The sequence below is a fragment of the Mustela nivalis genome (assembly GCF_964662115.1).
Source record: "Mustela nivalis genome assembly, chromosome: 15".
In the NCBI taxonomy this organism is placed as follows: Eukaryota; Metazoa; Chordata; class Mammalia; order Carnivora; family Mustelidae; genus Mustela; species Mustela nivalis.
In genome coordinates, this window is record NC_139034.1 from 85,020,767 (window position 1) to 85,043,499 (window position 22,733).

General features: G+C 39.4%; 1 protein-coding gene and 1 pseudogene across 4 annotated transcripts in view; both read right to left on the minus strand.

Moving 5' to 3' along the window:
• Positions 1-22,733, minus strand: part of NALF1 (NALCN channel auxiliary factor 1) — a 654,803-nt gene that overhangs the window by 514,801 nt on the left and 117,269 nt on the right. The window lies entirely within an intron of this gene.
• LOC309848915 (PIH1 domain-containing protein 2 pseudogene) overlaps positions 869-22,733 on the minus strand; it is a 33,953-nt pseudogene continuing 12,088 nt past the window's right edge. Inside the window, exon 2 of the transcript in view lies at positions 869-1,713. The product of the transcript in view is annotated as a PIH1 domain-containing protein 2 pseudogene (transcript). The remainder of the gene's footprint in view (positions 1,714-22,733) is intronic.

Sequence of the window (22,733 nt, forward strand, 5' to 3'; positions counted from 1 at the left end):
CAATTTTTACTTATATATAATAGTATAACAAAACTATAGATTTCTACATAAAATATAGATGTGACAAATAAGGGAAAATGGGTCACTACTGAGGAAAAAAAGAACTTATTTCAATACTATTTAGTCCTATTAAACACAGAGTGTCTAATGAAATCTTGCTTTTCAGGTAACCAAAGACATTGTGTCTAGTGTTTCCTTATAATATTTCATCTGTGTAACCCCAAAGTAAAACTGTATCTGCTGGATGGAAGCTAGAAGATTATCTGTGTGTTTATGTGTGTGTGCATGTGAGTATAAAATATTAAGTTATTTTTCTGCGGGCTCTACATTCCCAAAAACAATGTCAATGTTTCAAAAACCAAACACTAACTCACAGCTAACAAGAGTACATTCCATAGAAATGTAGAACAGTGCTCAAACTTTAATGTGCACAGAAAACATCAAAATAAAACTTCTTATGAATTGCAACTTTGATGTAGTAGCTCAGGGCTGCACCTGAACTCTGCTTTTTAAAAATTTTTATTTTCATCTCCCTGATGTAAAAATTTTCTAGACAAAAACGTTTTATTTTTGACCAGTAAGCCGAGAATTCTCCCATGTTTCCTGGAAACAAGCAGAATTTCCCAAATTATATTCGTTACCTTAAGACCTTTAGAAATACCTTCCAAACAAGTGTATCATGGCAATACAGTTTTTAGCAGTTTCTGTTTCATTCCAAGTTTGAGAAGGAGAAAGAGTGACTTAAAAAAAAAAAAAAAACAGTTGATAAGAAAACATCATTTGGTGAAAAAGAACAATTTGGTGAAAAAGAAAAACATCATTTGGTGAAAAATCACAAAACTAGTGTTTAAGATAAACCACTGTCTCTTCACCCTTCACGAAGGTCCTGTAATTCACATGCCGTTAGCACGGAAAACCCAAAGCAGATGATGCTCTTGACTTCCACCAGGAACATTGGGATGATTAATGTAGCGTTCTCTTTGATAAATTTTGCTGTAGTCATTTCAGTATGCACAGATTCTGGAAGATTCAGATGTAATCTGTACTCCTCAGAGACCTCGATCAATAAATCATCCTCAGAAACACTAAGGTCACAGGGACAAGCTGAATTACTACCAGGTGATTTAACTTCTATTTCACTTTCCAAAGGTTTCTCATTCCGACCAGCCACAATTTTTAATTTGTAGGCTGCTTCCTTCATCTCCACATGAACCTCTGTACTGGAAATGTCTTCCATCAGATACCTGGGTTTGCTTGAAACGTGGTATCTTGGCAATAAAATTTGAGGAAAGGGACCTGGATGCTTCTGACCTGCCTGAGGATCAGTTCTTCTCTAGTTCTCTCCCTTAGATTCCGTGGGGTTGGTTTGGCTTCTGGTCAGATTCTGTTTCATCCTTTGGATGTTTTCTTTTATTCTAAATTTAGTAATATTGGAAGAGTGTGAGAATAAATTGGAGTTGTCCTCAATGCATTTCGTGGCCATCCGTACTAACTGATCTTTTGGCACATGGTGCTTTTCTCTTCCTGGAGAACACCAGCATTGCAGGCGACATCAGCTACCACGGACACATCTGATGTCGCAGACATATCTGGTCAGCCAGCACTTAGCGGTACTGGGTGAGAGGCTGACTGGGGAGCTGGGAGAATGGTTAGCTGTCCTTTTCCACTGACAAAACCTGATACAGAATTTTTGTTTTCTTTAATCCTCAGGATCTTGGTGTGTAGACAGAGCTATGGTTCTGGGGCAATACTGTCTCGCCTCTTTCAGCAGCTGTTGAAGGAACTCTTTAGAACTCCTGGGGCTGCTTTTAGCTAGATCGTCTTGGAGGTTCCAGGACTGCATAACTTGCGTGAGCAGCCCCTTTCAGGAAAACTCCATGATTGAGGTAAATAGGCTTCTCAAGTCCTTTCTCTTGGTCTCTTGACCTGAATTCTGCGGGTTTACCAATCTTCTCCCGTGATGCAACATGGCTGGCCCAGGGACTGCACTTTGAGGAGCAAAGGTGCAGAGTGTAGACTTGCACTCGAGTCGATCACAACCAAATATTAAACTTGTTTAATGTCAATGCATAGAAAGCATAAATACAAGAATGCATATAAAGCGGAAGTAGATAAATCATGATGGGACACCACATTTTAATGTAAGGGAAGTGGGAGACCGGGAAGGCCAGAGTTTTTGTACCTTCACAACTGTCATCTTAAAACATGGCTGCTTAACTAAAAGCACACCTCCAGGGATCTGTCATCATTTAAATTACTCCTTGTGGGCCATAAACCATGGATATCAATTTTCACAAAAACGTCATATGTCAGAGACAATCCTACAGAGCGCAAGGGAAGGGGGTGAGTGAGCTGTGAAAGCAACAATTAGCCTCAGAGAGATCTGCGCTTTCCCTTTGTGCACAGTCCACAAGGACAGAAGCCAGGGGCACATTCAAAATGTGCTACAAACGGTCATGTGTGTCCTCACTTCCAGCTGTCCCTCATGATAAATGTTCATTCGAAGTTACTCTGTAGAGGAAAACGTCAGGTGCAAACGTGACTCTGCACTGAAGACACATGCACACAAAAGCCTTGCCCTACACACTGCGTAACTTGCGTGAGCAGCCGCTTTCAGGAAATCTCCATGATTTAGGTAAATAGGCTTCTCAAGTCTTTTCTCTTGGTCTCTTGACCTGAATTCTGCGGGTTTACCAATCTTCTCCCTTGATGCAAGCTTGGAGGAGACGCCAGATGCAGTCCGTCCGTGCCTTTGAACCCGGAGCAGGGTCATGATGAGGCCCCATGAGCCGAGGTGCAGCCCTTCCAGATAAACGCAGGAAGACAGAAATGCCGCAAGTCTGCATGATAATGTATGAGTGTGTCTGTGTCAGCAACAGGGAAAGAAGACGTTCCATGGAGGTTGTCGCAGTGACAAAAGGGTCAGCGGCTGGTGGAGAGAATGGACATCACCATCACATGAGCCTTCATTCAGGAGAAACAGCAATCTGGAGGAGACGAAGAACAACGCTATGGCAGCCTCACACTCTGATTTCACTACCCCAGTAGATACTACCGAGAGTCTATTTGACAGTAGGGAGAGTAGGAGGTCTGTAAAGATGCAGGCCAGAACTCTGAGAAACCCTGAATATTGTCTGAGAGATAGTAAGGAGTTCTTGCGGGTACAAACCGTTGTACCTAGCATTACTCCCCAAGTATCTCTTTAAATCATTTTGAAAAACGTAGGCCAATACATAGTAAAGTGTACATACACACTCTCTAGTCTGAGAGAGGATGAAGATGATGGAGAGGAACCATGTCAGTTGCCTGGTGCGGAACCATGGAGGTCTCCGAGCAGAGCCATGACAGACGCTTGTGTCTTATGCCAAAGAGTCAGTGGGTTCAGAATAAGTAGCAAGCTGTAAGGTCAGGACACTTAGCTGCCACAGTCTTGTAAGGATGCTCCTTTATCCTGGTAGAAGTGGGGAGAGGAAACAGGGCAACTTGAGCTTCTGGTGTCTTCACATGAACCTGGTTCTCCCGAGTCCAGACAGATATTTGAACTAGTCCTGGGGACTGCGTGCCGCACCAGGCACTAGCCCCAGCCTTTCCACATTCACAGAAGCCATCAGCCAGCGCTCTCCCTGTGCTTGCTCTGTCCTTCCTGCTCAGCACCTCCATGACCCTCTCCGTTTGGGGCCTCAAGGAGTTATACCTTCGATGGCATTAAATTTTGCCCCTCTCTTTGAGACTTCATTGCTCGGGATTGCCGATCTCTTCCCAGAGGATCTGTCACTCTTCCCAGAGTGCCTTTTGCTTGGCCTTATTGCCTCTTTCCCCCAGCTGTGTCCTGCAGGGAATGTGGAAGCTATCCAGATACCACTCTGTAGCTTATGTAAAGCCAGAGGGGGTGAGAGTGATAACTTCTTTGTCATTCTCAACATTCTGGAGAGTGAACTATCTATCTTATAATAATCTGTAATTCTGTTAAAATACCAAACTATTTCCCATTCCAATCAGCAACTATTCATGACTAAGACATATAAATAAATATTGATTAATAAGAACACTAATATAACTTGTTAATTTTAAAAGGAAAATAATTTTCATATCTTTTAAACACAGCAGGTGAAGAAAATAGTTTAAGCAAAATGCTAATTTTGTAGTAACTCTGTTTATAATTCCTGTCTACAAAATTGCATCCTGTGACCATCTTCCAGGAAATGAACAGGGAGGGTCACTGTATGGTCATATCTTCAGCAGACACAGCTAGTTCTTATATTTTCTTGCTTTCCAAAGACACAAATTATCACAAAAGAGAGACTGATACAGACTGCAACACTAGCAAATTATTCCATATACAATTTGGTTAGGTTGTTCTTACTAATTGTTATGAGTGGAATTTCCTCCTGCCAAAAAAAAGTTGAATTTCTAACCCCTAGACCTTCAGATTGTGACCTGATTTGGGAGTAAGGTCACTGTAAACATCATGTGGAGAGGAGGTCATACTGGAGTAGGGTGGGTCCCTAACTCAGTATGGCTATAGAGGCCCACCGGAAGGACAGACACACAGGGGATGACATGTGAAGACAGAGGACAGAAGTGACGTGTCTTTATCTGCAAGGCAAGATAAGAGTGGGGCTGACCGGAAGTTGGAGACAGAGACTGAGCGGATTCTCCCTCGAAAGCCTGTGAAAACACCAAACCCTGTGAACAGCTTGATTTTGGACTTCTGGCATTCAGAATTGTAAGACAATAAGTGTCTGTTCTTTTGAGACATCTGATATAAGGCCCTTTGTTACAGCAAAAAAAGGAAACTAGCACCTGACTCAATATAGTTGATGAAAGGAGGTTAAATAGAGCAAAAGGAAGCTCCACCGCAGTAGCAAACCAAGCCAAGTAGGCTGGCCTCTCAGCCTTGATCTCAAACACACACACACACGTATGTGCAGTCATTGCATCAAGGTAAATTTCTCATTCTTTTCAAATAGATAACATTTGATTTTCACAATGAGCAATGTTGTATGCACAGCAAGTGGAACGACAGACACCCTAAGAAGAACTCGTTCTCGGAATCAAGGAAGAAGAATATTTAAAGTTAGGGTGATGCCTGTTGTGCAAGGGAAAGGTGAGCAAGGGAAGGGAGAATCTGGGGAGCAGAAAAAGGGGTCCCATACCTCCTCCCAGACCCCAGGCAGACCCAGGTTATGTCTATTCTCCTAACTTAATCATTAAGGGTCCTCTTCCATTCTCAAAAATGTCCCAGTTTGAGGATGAATTACATTTTGACATAACAACAATCTCTAGTGCTTCTTTGTACCCTAACGACTCATCCTCAGTAAGTCACTGGGGATCCTTTGTGACATGGGGATTGCAATATTATGGCCATCACCCATATTTAAAATAGTTACAATAACCCTTATTGTAAATAAAGAAATGAAGGTCCAACACATAAAGCAGTGATATTTCTGAACATGAGTTCAGATTCAAAGTGTCTGATTCCAGGAACTGTTCTGTTCTTTTGAGCTAAGTGACCTTGAATAAATCACTCTGCATTCCTGTCCTCTCTACTCATCTGACAATGGACATAATCACAGTACCTCATGAACAGGGTTATTATGAAGAGTAAATGAGTTAATACATGTAAAAGTTTTAAAAGTGCCTCGTACATAGAAAGTGCTGTGTAAGTGACAGCAATGGCCGTTTGCTGCTACTGTCATTAGTGTTGTAATTAATATTAGAATCATCATCATCGTTATCTTTATGTACCCAAAGGCACATAGCCAACAGGTGACAGAAAATATTCAAATTAGGCATTTTGAGCACTGACCCATTTATCCAGTCAACAATTATTTATTTAGTGCATGTTACGGTGCCAAGAATAAAATGATGGGCTGGACCAGATGTTCTTCTTTATGTAGCTATCGGTTTTACCTTTGAAGGACTCACGTTTTATCAAAAAAAAAAAAAAAAAAAAAAAAGATGTTTTAAGCTAATTGTTGCAAGAGGTGGAAATGAAGGGTGCATACAGGAGCACATAGTAGGTGTATATCTCCCACTCTAGGACAGTCTTGTAAGTCTATCTGAAAGTTGAGTCAGAAGTTAACCGTACAGGAGGTGGAAAAACAATGTGGATGAAGGTCTTAAAATTAGAGCCTGAATGGGAAATGAAAGTTTGTGTGCCTGAACAGCAGGTTTTGAGATGACTTAGAGAAGAAAATCCAGAAAGCAGAAACAGAAGTCGGATGAAGAAAGTCTCACAAAGCGGTGGCTATCGGGGGCTGGGGAAAGAGTGAATGGACAGTTGTCTACCTGCTTTGGAGAGGCAGGTTTTGTTTTTGTTGTTGTTGTTGTTGGTGGTGGTGGTGGGTTTTTTTTTTTTTAAGTTATTTTTATTAACATATAATGTATTATTAGTCACAGGGTTACAGGTCTATGAATTGTCAGGCTTACACACTTCACAGCACTCACCATAGCACATACCCTCCCCAATGTTCATAACCCAGCCCCCCCTCCCTACTCCCTCCACCCCCCAGCAACCCTCAGTTTGTTTCATGAGGTTAAGAGTCTCTTATGGTTTGTCCCACCCCAATCGACTTTTGAAGAAGTTTTAGAGACAATTTACACAACAATGTGAATATCCTTGTCAATACAGAACTGTACAATTAAAATGGCTAGGAAGGCAAATTTTAGGTTATGTGGGGCTTTTTTTAACCACAGTTAAAAATAAAATAATAAAATAGAAAGTCATATAGTTCCTTAGGGAATTGGATTTTATCTGTGTGGTGAAGAGAACTGATTGATTATGAGGTTTGGAGAGAGAGAACTGAGACAAGCAAAATAATTATAGAATTTCCAACCTCCAGACATCAGCCTCAAAGGATGTTGAAAAGAATAAGAGGAAGCATATCTGTTTTATAATTTTTTTAAATTAATAGGTGTCAAATTTTAACCTAAACAAACAAAAAAGAATCAATTATCTGACATCCAACAAATCATTTGAAAGCTTTTTATATATTTTATAAATCTCCTAAACATAATACAAGGGAAATGATAAAAATGAGAAAATCAATATCTACACAAATAAGAAATGTCCAGTTAAAGTGCCCTTAAGCCTCTTCCTCCTCCCCTCAAGAATTAGTCACCAGTCAGACCTCGAGGGGTAAAAATAGCGACTCCAGTGAATTAAGTATCACTAGATGCCATCCTCCATATAATGTCCACTTACAGCCTTAAAATAGTTATTTAGTTGTCCTATTATTATTTTCTTCAGACTAAATCACTAGTTGTCAAATTATGTACTTTCAGAACATCTGGGATCCTATACTAAAGTTTTCCATACTGAAATTTAAAAAAAAAAAAAAAAAAAAAAATGGCCGGCCTTCCTGGTTCACTGCAGAGAAAAACAGTAGATGAGATTGTTTCCATTTTAAGTTTCCTTCAAAACTATTTCTGAAGATTCAGAGGCCTATTTCTGCATGTCTGAAACACACAACATGAATAAGAAAAGCAGCAAATAGCTATTACCAGAAAACGGGGAGATACAGAATGATTTCTGTCATTAACTTGTGTACTTGTAGTTATACACAGAAATATAATACACACATTCTACTAGTACAATCCCTACCACTTTGCCTCACTGCATTAATAAATGGTATTACACAGAAGTATATAAACACTGGACTAGCAGGTATCTAGCCACCTGGACAAGTTTTCCACCAAAGGCCAAGAGGTCCACCTTACTTGATTACTTGTCCCCCCCTCTGGAACCCCTTCCTAAGTGTGTTACCAACCACTTTCTTCCTCCTACTCTGCACTGCATGTTTCCATTGATGTGACAGTCTCAGCAATCCGATCTTCTTGGTTTGGCCTTTGACCCCCTTCTGATCCATGACCTCCAGGAAAGCTTGCCAGGCAGCATACAGTGAGGTACCATAACATCAAGGAATTGTCCCCACTGTGGTGACCTCTTTGTTTCCTGTTCCCCTTCTTTCAGTCACAGTGGGAATATTATGAGCATATTAGGAGAGGAAACAGCTAGATATTACAACACCACTAGGTCAAGCTTTATTGTATATGTACAGGTACACACACACACACACAGAGACACACAATATCTATAAACATCTATAACTGTGTCTCTGTATCTATAACTACATATCCATAACCATATTATATCTATGCATATAGAGAGCAAAAGAGAGAGAGACTTTGACATCAGTATGTGATAAAGTACTCTAATGAAGGGACTGTCTTATCTAAGTGACAGTAATAGAAGAAAAATCAAGAAAGGAAAAACCAAGTACGTCTGACTTCTTAAAACTACCACCCAGAAATTACTGTGATTATGTCAAAATGGCCATTCTGTGTTGTCAAACATGTAAAGCTTAACAGCTCATACTGAGAAGTCTCTTCCCTTCCAAAAATACTCATCAGATGACCAAGATCAGTAAAATCAGTGGAAATAGTGCAAAACACCCAGGAACAGACTTGGCACATATTTTAGTGGAGTTTACAATTTTTCCAGCAAAACATTGTCTGTGCTAAGGTCCACTATATGATATCAAGTCAAGCCCTTTCAAGGGCTATGTTTGATTAGTAATTTTCCAGCCATTAAACTGAAAGAACCAGTACAGATTATAAATGATTTATCTCACAACCTGGGAGCAGCTTGTACATGGAAGACATCTAGCCCCTGCTTTTCGAGTGAGTGCAAATTACTGTCCTTAGTAAGTGCTCTCTAAAGCAAGAGCTGTCCCTCGCCCACTGAAAGAGACATCTACCATATATATATGTCACTTTACCAAATGAGACTTACCACCTCATGGAAAGAAAATATGTAGTTAGGACTAGACTCCCACAGGCACCCCACCACCACACGTGCAAGGCACTCAGCGGGATAGTGAAATCACCACTTACTGCATTTTCCAGCTTTGTTGGGTTAATCGCAATTTATGGATTTTTGCTGCACCATAAATATTCCACAAGCCATAAATGCCCATTTACAAAATGCTGGGTACCATCAGAATGTGTGCTGAATAAATACAGTTCAACAGGGTTTCTAAATTTCTCCCTAAAATATTTATTTCTCTAACAACAAAATTGCAAGGTGAGGATCTGGTTGACGTGGTTGGAAGAGGACAGCTTGCTATGGGTTCATGGTGTACAGAAGCGCCGTCTTATCTTGATCCGTTCCTAGAACTTAGCACAGAAGCTTGCAAGCCTATTTACATAGTATTTACCTATTAGTTCCAGTTACGTGTGTGTATGTATATAAACGTGTATGCTTCTGCCTATATGTACACATACAAATGGTTACACTACTTAAGGACAGATTTTAAAATGAAAATAGGCTTAAAAATGAGGACAGATTTAAAAGTGAAATTGAATGGTCTCTCATGAGACCATTCGGTAAATAGAATTCCTGACTATTCATATTCATAATAAATGAAAATAGATGCTTTGCTTGCCTCACTTATAAAACCTGGTCTCACTGAATAATGGTGAAATACTGTCTTAGTTTACTTATGCCTACTAAATTAATAAATATTTAAACTAATGACTATTACCTAGATTTGGGGGGCTTCAAGGGAATGAAATATTTAGAGCACACCTATTATTAAGCCTTTATAAATATTTGAGGAACATATTATGTCTATGACAAATCACATCCTTTAGGGTCTAATCAACTAGCTGTTTTAAATTCCTCTTTATCTAGGTCACATTAGCCTCTTTTTAAAAATAGCTATATATTAGCTGGTTTTTTTCTTTGTTCACTGCAAAAATAAAAAACATAAAGAAGAGAACCACCATCCATAACAGCTCCATCAGAGGCCACCAGTAGTCGCGTGTCCTGATGATCCTTCATCTTCGGTTACAAAGTGCAGTGGATGTAATTGTACATAAAAGTGTAGCTACCATGAGCTTTTTTTTGCACCCTTTCCACCAGGAGGAGACTATGGGCAACGACCACTAGAGAGCCTTGGTCAGTGTCACTCAGATGAATCCGTATCATCCCTACCAATCAAGTCAACAAAACAGACACCTTTCCTGGTCAACACCAAACCAACGCAAAACAATAGCTTAGCAGATGGGTCAGAAGTGCTGCTTTGCAGAAGACTAAGTTGTTCATCACAATGTACTCCTCCAAACATTATCTTTTTTAAAATAAGTGAAAATCAGATGTAAAGAAAATGTAGGGTTAGGCCACTAAAAATTAATTTTCTTTCCACTGAAACTGCACTACAAAACAGATCAAAATGCAGATCTGTTAGCATTAACAGTGACAGGAGAAGTACATACTGAAATCTGTAATCAATTCATTGTCTCAAACATTGGCTGGGTTAATGGTATGTGTAAGACTTAAGCAGATGGATTACGGGTCACACAGACTATTTTCAGAGTTGTGATCAGCCTATGAGAAGATTTACATCTGTACGTGTAAAACTTAAGAAAAATCTCCTATTACAAACATACTGACACTTTGTGTTAGAGCAATAAAGAAGAACACTGATCCAATTTAAAACACAAGGCAAACCCCATTAAAATAAACTGATGGAATCCAACTTCTAAACTGCCGATGGTCATATATTGATTTCGTGGATTCAGTTCAAAACAGTCACGGAAAGGCACACAATGTGCACTTCTGTCCCATTCTTTGTTTTAATGAGCATCTGATCCATAAAAAGCATCAACAAAAAGCTACAGAAATAACAGCAAATTAATTTTTGCTGTCATAATCACAGGAAGGGCTCAAAAGCATCTCAGAGTTATCTTTTACAGTTTTGTTTTATATTATGGCCAAAGGAAGCAGGCAACAGACAACAGAAAGAATTATAAATTGGGGTGGTGGGGGCAAAAACATATAAGAGAGTCAGAGGGAAAATGCAATAGGACAGGAGCAACCATAAAGAGAGACACAGGTACAGAAAATGACGCGGAAATACCCCCTGGTGTGCTTCTCTCACATAAAAACAAAATAAATGGCACATGTGCATAAAAACAGAAAAAATCAACCACATGGAAATGCAAACCATATAGCTTTCTAAGGCAGCTTTTCATAAGTTAAAGTCACTCTGTGCTTTGTGACTGGGTGCATAAAAGGTATGGGGCTTCCTGCTACGTGCCTCCTACGTGAGACGAATGAAGTCAAGAGCAGGGATTCCCTGTCCCTGCTCTATGTCCAAGTGTGGATGGGCTGCAGAGGCAGACTCAAGCCCTGCATTAGTGTTCTGTCGCAATACCTGGTTATTAAATGCCATTCTAGCGTCCTGAAATGCTCTACAATGGTTTAGAAGTTTTGTAGTCCTCACCGGAATATTCTATGGTCACATATCTAGATTTCAATTTAGGGAACAAGGACACTCCTTCTGAGAAGAAGCCTAGAGTCACATTTGTACCTTAAATTTAGGGACAGTATATGAACGATCACATGCTTTCATGTAATAGTGTAAGAATTATATGGATGCCGTTGTATATGTGTGTGTATACAGTGGACCCCTGAACACCATGGGGTCCACATCTACATGTGGATTTTCTGACAGTACAGCACTGTAAATGTATTTTCCCTTCCTTATGATTTTTCTCAATAACACTCTTTCCCCTATCTTAGTTTATCTTAAGAAAGAGTTTATAGTGCCTATAACATACAAAATACGTGTTAATCAATGTTCATGTTATTGGTAAGGCTCCCTGTCAACAGCAGGCTGTTAGTAGTGAAGTTTACAGGGAAGCACATTTACATGCAGATTTTCAACTACTTTGGGGGTTGGCATCCCTAACCCCCCAGTTGTTTGAGGACCAGCTGTGGGGGGGGGTGTATTTATACGTGTCTCCTCATAATGCCTTTTATAATAGACATTTTCTCCATTTGTTACCTTACCCTGCTCTAGAACATACCTTAAGACACTGCTAAATCTTTACAGAGTGATTTTTACAGAGTGATTTTACAGAGTGATTTTTCTCTTTCCATGTTTTCTATGTAAGAAGAGATCCATTTAAAAAATGGGAAATCTTTATAAAGAAAGAGAGATTGAGAAAGCAAGGACCCTGAGGAGTTGTCACTAGGCGGTCATTCCAGGGTATACTCCTAGGGACCTACGGAGAGCAGGGGCAGCCGGGAGTAGGACTGACTCCAACGCGAATCTGAGAAAATCACTTGAGTCTTGTGTCCTTGCACAAGTCAGTGCACGGCTTGGACCTCCGTTGCCATAACTGGAAATGAAGTCCACGAAACTGCCTTCTAGGATTCGTTCCAGTAAAATTGGACATTACATCTGCAGTGCCTTGAACAGTGTCTGGCCTAGCGCGAGTCCTCAATACATGAATTATGGTTAATTTCTAAATTTTGACCCTGACATGCTAAATACTGTACACTTGGTGGCAAGTCATTCAACTATGCTGATTCTCGGCTTTTCTTCTGCAAAGTGAAAATGAACATACCTCTCTATGACTGGAACTCTTTTGCAGGAGTAGGGCTATCCTACGAAAATACCCTAACATGAAGGAGCACAGTAAGTAATACTATACGGTAATTTCAAAAACACTCGGGATACAAACTGAATCACTGAGACTTATTTCTTTCTACTAAGACAGATCTCCGGAAAACATTTATTAAAAACAGAGTTGGACAATTTGAACTATCCTTGGAATAGGGTCTCTTCTATCTTTAACACCTAGTGAACAAGTAGAAGAAAATGAAATCTAATCTTTTTTGGACATAAGAGGATCAATTCTTAAAATTCACACACCAATAAAATTGAAACAAGACTAACTTATGGGCAGATGCAGAAATTCTCCAGAGTTCAGAAGTAGAGTGCTTGTTTAAAGAACTGTTCAATTAACCTTAATTAAACTGGTCAGTCCCCCTTAGATCAGGGCTGTGTGTGGATACAACCATGTCTTGATCCTGAGCCTAAAGGATCTGTGGTCTGTGGGCTGTGGTCACTACTTCAAAAATTTCATCAAAAGAAAAAAATCAGTGTAGATCCTCCAAATATCTAAAATTCAAAGTCTACTTTAGTTTATCTTATAATTATGATAATTTCCAACAGATGTCAGAGTTATCCAAGACAATCTCTTGATTATTTCTGTTGTTGGGAGCTACCTGAAATTCAGGGCCACGGTCTGAAATCTCATGACCCATCCAAGTCTTACATTGTAAGTATCCGTGAGGGCCAAGGTCGACCATATATGTGCTACGGCTCTTGTAGACCTAAAGCTTTAAAGGTCGGAGAGTCGTTTAACATTATTCATGCACAGTAAATTATCCACAGATCTAAAGAATCGTAATTCTAGTTCACTAATGAAGAAAAGCTCTACACTTAAAGAAAGATATTTTTTCGTAATTATTTATAACTGGGCTTTAATTTCTGAAATAGAGTTACCATGGTATTACAGGTAAGACTTACCATGGTCTCACAGAATCTCTTACCCAGTGAGTGTGCCTAATTGTTTTCCAGCAATTATCCAATTATTTTTCTCAAAAATACCAGGGTTTACCAGTAGCCTGTCTGAGCATATTAGGAAGGTATGGTAGTAGCCTCACTAGGACTACTGTCTCAGTAGGACTCCTGTGAGAGGTCTTCAGACTGCTCTGTTCTCTGACTTTGAGGAGTCAATTAAATCTTCAATGACCTAAACTGTTATTTTTTTCCCTTCCCTTTTTTTTTTTAATTTTTTATTTTTTATAAACATATATTTTTATCCCCAGGGGTACAGGTCTGTGAATCACCAGGTTTACACACTTCACAGCACTCACCAAAGCACATACCCTCCCCAATGTCCATAATCCCACCCCCTTCTCTCAAACCCCTTCCCCATTTGGTTAAAGCATATTTTCCTGGGGTTGTTGCCACCCTTTTAGTATTTTTCCCTTCCCTTTTTAAAGAATTTCCTTTTCATTGTGTCTTCTTTGCTTCTGGCAATTCTTTTGTTGGGTTCTTGGTTTTGGCCTAAATTTTCCTTGACCTTTCAAGGTCCTTGCAGTCATTTATCTTCTTGCTCCTGAGGTAGAAGGGAACCTGCACTTAACACAGTACATAAACTCTCTTCACCTACGTTCTTCCCCCCAAAAGGGGCATAAAGTAATTTTAGTTGAAAATGTACTTATAGGGGCACCTTATAGGTGCAGTCTGTTGAAAGTCTAACTCTTGGTTTCATCCCAGGTGCTGATCTCAGGGTCATGAGATGGATCTCTGCCTCGGGCTCTGAGCTCAGTGGAGAGTCTGCCTGAGCGGCCCCCTCTGCCTCTGTCCCTGCTCATTTTCTCTCTCTGTCTTTCCAATAAATAAATAAATCATTAAAAGAAAGAAAATGTACTTATAACAAACATAATATTTTATCTTACAGTTTAAATTTGTACTGTTAGTGATTAAAGCTAAAAAAAATCTAAGCAAATTATAAAACCAATACAAATGTTAACTTTACTTTTTTTGGATGTTTCCAAATCCCAAATTTCTAGACTGGTTTGAGATTATATTTATTATAAAGTTTTTATTAGTATATGATACGCATTTGAATTTTGATTTTTAAAATGTTTTGCAATTGAACATATAAATAGATGTTAGGTATATAATTTATGATAGCAATCAATATATAACACTTAATGACTAGCAAATAGATTTGAAACCATCATATCTACCTATTATCTATCTCCCTAAATATAGAGACATAAAATATATACATGTATATACATAATCAACCTGAAATATAAGTTCTGTGAGGCATTTGTGGAATTATATGAAATATGTGAAAAAAAAACAACTTCTTATTAACAAAGAAGTAAATATAACAGCAAAGGATAAGTTAACTAACCTGAAATCCACAGTATCATTCACGGTGACCTTTCCTAAAATATATTGAATAAAAAAAGAAACTCTGCACTGAAATGATGGTAGGAAACAGTAATTAGATCTCTTCTTGGGTCAGAGTGTTGAATACTAACACATTAAAATAAGAGCTCTGAAAAGCTTGGGTCCTATGTAAGAGAACCTCCAGTTAACAACCCCTGAAAGCAGCGTTCTATGAAACACACTTCTTAAAAATGCAGTATTTGGGGGCCTGGGTGGCTCAGTGGGTTAAGCCTCTGCCTTCAGCTTGGGTCATGATCTCAGGGTCTTGGGATCTAGTCCTGCATCAGGCTCTCTGCTCAGTGGGGAGCCTGCTTCCCTCTCTCTCTCTGCCTGCCTCTCTGCCTCCTTGTAATCTCTCTCTCTCTCTCTGTCAAGATTTAAAATAAAATCTTAAAAAAAATAAAAATGCAGTATTTGAAAATTATATGCAAACTCTCTGCCATTTATGATTGTTTCCAGTTAAAAATTAATGTTCAGATTTTATGGAATGGAACATTGCAGGCTATACCTTTATTATTTCTTACATTAAAAAGAGGTTTCTTACATCTTATATTTGCTTCATTTAATGAACATTAAATGAATACCGAGAATGTACTTTACTAAGCACAAGTAATTTAGGATGAATAATTTCCCGCTCTTACTTTACTTTACTAATTTTACTTTACTTTACTAATAAAGTGAAAGCACTGGTTCTTAATCAAGATAAACAGCATACTGACTATGTGTCTACAGAAGTTATTGATTTGTGATACATATTTTATTCAGATCTTTGACATATTCAAGCTTGGTCATATTCCACCATGACGGATTATTTTCAATCTTCTTAATAGAAATATGAGGCGAAATCAAAGACAGTGTTAGAATATGGAAACCTAGCTTACAATACGTGACAGCCCACAGTTCAGGATTATAGATCATACTCATGGAATAAGCTACGTAAAAAATAATGTTGGGGGGCCACTGGGTGGCTCAGTGGGTTGAGTGTCCGACTCTTGGTTTCGGCTCCAGTTGTGATCCCAGGGTCATAAGATCGAGCCCTGAGTTAGGCTCCACACTCAGCAGGGAGTCTGTTTCAGAGTCTCTCTCTCTCTCTCCCTCACCCCTCTCCACCCCCTCTCTTAAAATGAATAGATAAATACTAATAAGGATGAATACAGACTGCCATTTTTGTTTAAAGCTATTTTATGTTTATAGTTATGTTATTAATAGAATAATCTTGTGATTACTCTGCCATGGGGTGAACAAAATAAGAATCTTATCAAATAATCTCAAGGGATTGTTATTTTCTTCTTTTTCTAATCATGTATCTCTATTTCTGCATAAATTTTCTAAAACGAAACAAAACAAAAAATTATCCTACAAAACTTTTATCCCTTATTTAATAAAAATATATTTGCATGTTTGTGTTAGAGTTTTGACTTCTTCATCATTTAAAAATAAGAATTAATATCACAATTTTGTGTGAGTTTAGGATCAACCACGTTGTAAAGGTCCCCTTATGTGTTCAATCCTGCTAAAAATAGTTTTTCCCCTTAAATGATCATTTTCAAGTATTTTTAGGAGTTCATTATTAAATTAATTACTTAATTAAGTCAGCCTGTTATGCTTCTACTCATCAACTATTAATTGAGTGTCTACTATGCTACTGATACCAAGCTAGAATATCTAGAAGTGGCGAGAAGAGCAGCCACTTAATTCTATCGCTTCTCTTGACATTTCCAATGTACTGAAGAAGGCTGGTTGCAGAAGCAGGAATTCTGGGTCCGTCTAAAGGTGCGTAGTGTTCTTTATGTGCGTGCATGTGTTGCAGAGCATTGCACAAATGGTTTGCAGATCCTCGCAGTGGCTCCTCACTAGAGAGCTCGCAACAGATTCAATGGACTTTTAATTCACGTAGGAAAATCAAGACCATAAGACATCACACCACTGGATTCCAAAACAGTTGGAACATTTATTTTGTTCTGGCATTTCTTTCCAAATTAGGAAGATAAAACCCTTAAAAAAAATAGTCACAGATTTTACAGAAATTCTATGTTCAGCTCGCTATTCCTGACTAGATGAACTACTTACACCAATTACAACCTCTCTGAGTCTAGACTTTCCAGCAGTAGAATGGAGTTAAAAATACCTATGACCTAACACACAATGTATCCCTTTGGTTGTGACTTCCCTATCATTTACTAATCCATCCAGCAGGTATTTATTGAATTTCTACTGTGTGTGAGGCTTTGGTGCTGGGCAGTGGGGATGAGAGTGTTGGGAAAACAGCCCTGTTTCTGCACCCACGCAGCTGAAGGGAACAGATCGCTATTAAATTAGCCAGGTTCTGAAGAAGCCAAACATTTCTTTCAAGGACCAGGAAGAAATCCCAATTCTTTCTGGACTGAGGAGTGATCTTTCCTCCCTACGTACCGCCTCATACACTATGTCCCAGAGACTACATCATACTGCGTTATTGATGCGAATTCCTGTGCCTCCCTTTGGGTTATCATGTCATTTGGGTGAGAAAAACAAGTTTTATTCTAAGTTAGACAACATTTTGGATGCTCTCACATGTCATCTCACTCTCTCTTTGAAACAATATGAGAAAGCATGTCCACCATTTCAAAAGCAAAGGAACCACAGTTTGGGGAGGCTGGGTCTATCTCGGGGGAGTAGAAAGTGACTGAGCAAGTTGGCTGTGATGCACCTTGCCTGGAACAGCTCAATGGTGATGTCTCAGTAACACTGACACAGTAAAAGTGTCCTAACGTGACAGTTGACCTTGTTTCTCTCACATGCACAACTCGCTGGGCTCGGCAGCGGGAAGAAGGAAGTGCTGGCCCATCAGCTGTAGCTTCTAAGGCAGTCGGGAGAGAACCAAACAAATGTACAAACTGACCTAAATCTGGGGCAAAGTCTTTCTTTGTTTAAATCCTTAGTATCAGTAAAAACCTGGAGCTTGTGCAAATCAGCAGGATGCAAGGCAACAGAGGGCAGTGGTGAGTTATCTGGGCTCTGGAGCCAGACGGGGTGTGGGTGCTGGATCTGTCGCCACCCCTCCCCAGCTGAGCGAGCCTCTGTTCCCCCGCTCCTCTTCTGGAAGAGGAGGCTTATGATCAAACCTATGTCAGAGGGTGGTAGGAACCATTAAAGAGAAAGTGCCAATAAACGGTGCTGGCACGTGGTAAGCTTCTAGCAATGGCAGTAACACGGTCTTTAACGGGCAAAGAACAGGTCACAGGCACAAAGGAGCATCACATCCTGATAAGTGCCATCACCAAGTTGCAGTCAAGTCGACACACAAGATCTTAGAGTGCCTCACGTCTTCATTTATTAATACATCTATTACATGGATTTCATGAGCATTCTTTGAGGACTCACTGTATACCAGGAACCCTGACAGATCTTAGGGAAACAAAGCTGAGCAGGAAACACTTTCCTTAGGATATAACAGATTTTAGAACAAGCAAAAATGTGAATGCGTATTTGGAAAATGCTTGAAATGCCTTTGACGTAAGTGCCGAAATATATGAGAAAAGAAATTTTCAGATTCAGTGGTAGTCCAATAAAAATACCTAATATTTACTGAGGCCTTTCTGTTTGTGGCAACTGGTCTAACACTTCATATAAGGTATCTTGGGCAATCGTCCCAGCATTGTTCTAAGAAAGCTAGTATTAGTGTGCCCATTTTACAGATAAGGAGACTAAGGTTAAAAGACAATGTCAGATTTGCCCTAGCCACATAGCTCGTAACAGGTGCAGCCGGAAGTCGGCCTCCTGCGCTGTCACTGGAGGAGAGCAGTGAAGGAAGGGAGATGGAGCCACCAGTGCCTTTCAAGGACAGAACTTTAATTTTATGGATGTTCTTAGAGGAAAGGAAGCAAAAGAGACCTCAAAGAAACTGGAGAAAATAAACTTCAAAAAACTAGTCACATTTTCCATGGATTTTTATGTAACAGACTGCTAAAAATTGGTAAACATATTTTTACAACACATTCCCCAAAAATGGCCCTCATGCCTGTGAATGACACTGTGCTGACTTTTTAATCTTGCTCAGATTACTCTGCAGATTCATTTGCTGGCGAATCAGGAATGTAATTTAATAAAACAGGTATAAATTGCACATTTTTTTAAGTTTTAAAGAATTGAATCTGAAACCAGAAATGAAGGAGACCTACATAAATAAGAGAACTTGCTGCAAACACACAGGGCTCTTGGGGTGGCTGCATATTTAACATGAACAGGAGTGAACTAGGACACCTGGCTGCCAGACTCCCCTGCAGACCTCGGCTGCGGGAACAGAAACACAGGACTCGGAACAAAGGAAACATCTGTCTCCCTCTGTTCCTAGGTGTGTGGAGTGTATTTGGAGCATCCTGTTTAAATATGGGCACCACGTTTCAGGAAGGAACTTAATTAGAGTGTGCCCCTAGGAGGAGAATCAGGAAAGCAGAAAGCAAAGGTGATACCACGTGAGGAGCGGGTGGAGGAAACAGGAACACAGGACCTGAGGGGGTGACTGCCCAGCTCACACCTAGAAAGACCTGAAGGAAGAGGGACCACCACAGGGATGACTCTAGAATCCAGGCCAGAATCCTTGGCTGGAGGTTTGATGAAGGCAGACTTCAAGGCAAGGCTAAGATAGGAACGGGGCCATCTCAGTGAGAGAGTGAACGCCCTACTTCTAGAAGGGTCCAAGCAGAAGTTTTATGTATGGACAGGAGATAAACAGGCCATAAACCCTAAGATCCTTCCCAGCTGTTGCTCAATGCTCTTATTCCTCCTGCCCCTCATTGTCCAGTGCGCGCATCCCCGGACAGCATCCTCCTCTCGGGGACTCTTACTCAACAGTCAACGGCTCTCAACAGCTTCTGCTCTGGGAGACAACCATCACCTCCTAAATCTATGTTTTTATTCACAAACTCTGATTTTTCCAGGACTGAATTTTTTTTAATTTTTTATTTATTTATTTTCAGCATAACAGTATTCATTGTTTTTGCACTACACCCAGTGCTCCATGCAATCCCTGCCCTCTCTAATACCCACCACCTGGTTCCCCCAACCGCCCACCCCCGCTGTACCAAATATTTTTACTTAAAAAAAAAGTATTACTATTCAACTGCTCTTAGCCTTTTTTTTAAAAAAAGATTTTATTTATTTGTTTGAGAGACAGAGTCAGAGCATGAGCACGGGGAAGGAGGCAGAGGGAGAGGGAGAAGATGACTCCCTGCTGTGCAGGAAGCCTGTTGCAGGGCTCGATTCCAGGACCCTGAGATCATGACCTGAGCCAAAATTAAGAGTTGGAAGCTTAACCGACCGAGCCACCCAGGTGCCCCTTAACTGTTCTTAATCTTACATTCTCTATACTTAATGTGTTATCAAGTTCTTTCTTCCTTACGTCAATAAGATTTGGATGAACATCCTTATTTTATATTTAGAATATTTAGGCTGAATTACGATAGAGAGATGCAATATTTCCAAACCTCTATGTTTTTTCATGCATAAATCTCACTGACCTTCTTGCAAGTCTCTGCTGTATATTTCATCATCTCATCATATTGGTCTAAATGAGGATAAACATCTTCATATCAGCATTGTTATAGAACTAATTCAAATATCTGAGTTTGTGATTTCTTCCTAGGCAATTTCAACCTTGCCAATTGCTGTTCTGAGCTAGAGAGAAGCCCATCTCTGATAACACCTTCGTAACTACATGTGGGATGGCATCAGATCTTCAAGTAATTTTCTTTTTTTAATATTTTTTAAAGATTCGTTTACTTATCTAAGGGAGAGAAAACACGAACAGGAGGGGCAGAGGAATAAGGAGAGAGAGATTCTGGAGCAGAATTCTTGCTGAGCGAGGCATCCGACACGGGCTCTATCTGACAACCTTGAGATCGTGGCCTGAGCGGAAACCAAGATTTGGGTGATTAACCTACTGGGCCATGCAGACACCTTTCTTCAAGTAATTTTCATTTCCATATTTCATTGAGGGAACATACAGTTACAGACCAGAGACTTCATAATCTCTGATTCACACATATAACAATAATGTATCCAAATCACATTCAGTGGCTTTCAAACATTGGTATGTTTCCATGTGCCCTTCCAAGTATAATGAGCAGAGGGAAGGAGACCTGTCCTAATTTTCTTCTTGGACATGCCCATCCCTTCTCACATTTTCTCAGCCAAACCGTTCATAGCTGGTGAAAGAACATCGTTTCTATGCATGCCAAAAGCTAGCTCTCTACTTCTCTGCCTTCCAGACTAGGCTTAACATGAGTATTTTCATACAGTAAGCTAAGATCTCTGGTGATTTAATTAGTCCTGTCAAGCTGTCTTTTGAATTTCTTCTCTTATTCTCTTTCAACTTTCTCCTAAAACCTCAAGTAACTTCCTTTGACTTAGGAAGTAAATACCAACAATTTAATATTTCCTTTCCATGCCATGCTGAGGCCTTGAGGTTGGACACCCTCTTCTATAAAATTTAAAGGTGATACATGCTATTAAACGCTCTGGAAAACAAAATTGTATTTATTAAAATGAATACTGATTTTTTTTTATTTTCATACAAAATGTGCTAGTATTACTTTGTTCTCTATATTCAAAACATGTATTTTTTCCCTAAATTTACGATTGTTATTGCTGCTGTGGTTATTGGAGCAGCATTTGGTCCTTGGTACTCCTTTATACAAATTGTTCTTAAATTCAAAAACTCTGGCAGTTAGCCAATCACAGGCTTTGCTTACTACTTACAACCTTTTAACTATATTTTGTTTTCTTTCTTCATTTTTTCCTCTTAATTTCCACATTTTTTACTCTCCACCTGTCTAAATACTTCAACTTTTATTTATTTTTTTCTCTTGTTTTTTAAAATACGTTATTTATTTATTTGAAAGAGAGAGAGAGAGAACATGAGCAGGGGGAAGAGGGAGAGAGAGCCTGATGTGGGGCTCGATCCCAGAACCCTGGAATTGTGACCTGAGCAAAGGCAGACACTTGACTGACTGAGCCACCCAGGTGTCCCTATTTGAGTTTTTTCTGTTGTTCAAAGTTTTGGCTTATTCCAACACTACCATCTAGCACAATTTTTCCCTGCCATAGAGGATAGTCCTGACTCTACTTTCAAGTTCCTGATTTGTAATATGAGAGTGATAAAAATAATAGTTATTTCTCAGAAGTGTGGAAATTATCAAATGAGTTCATATATTTGAAAACAGTATAAATTTCTGAAAAACACTATACAAGGATCGCTCTTATTATGTAACCATTTTACATGGGCCCCAAACTGACATTAAAAGCCTCATGTGGAAAGATATTTTTGCCCATGGATCGGAAAGGTTAATATTGTTAAATTAGCCACACTATCACAAGCCATCACAAGGCATCTACAGATTCAAAGCAATTCCTATTAAAACTCCAATGGCATTCTACACAGAAATAGAACAAGCAGCCCCAAGTTGTACGGAACCTCAAAAGACCTCAAAGAACCAAAGCACAAGCATGTTTGGGAAAAGAACAAGCTGACAACAGTATACTTCCTTATTCCAAATTATATTTACAAAGTTATAGGATGGTACTGGCATAAAAGTAAACAGATAGATTTTCAGAACACATAGATTAACAGAACAGAATTGAGAGCTCAGAAATAAACCCATGCCTATATGGTCAACTAATATTTGACCAAGGAATGAAGAACAATCAATGAAGAAAGGAAAGTCTTCTTGAAAAATGGTGTAGGGAAAACCAGATGGTCACAGGTAAAAGAATGAAACCGGAGCCCCGTCTTACACTAACCACAAGATTAGCTGAAACTGGTTTAAGGATTCAAACCTTAAGACCTAAAACCATAAAACTCCTGGAAGAAAACATAAAAGAAAATCTCCTTGATACTGGGTTTGACAATGGTTGAACATGACA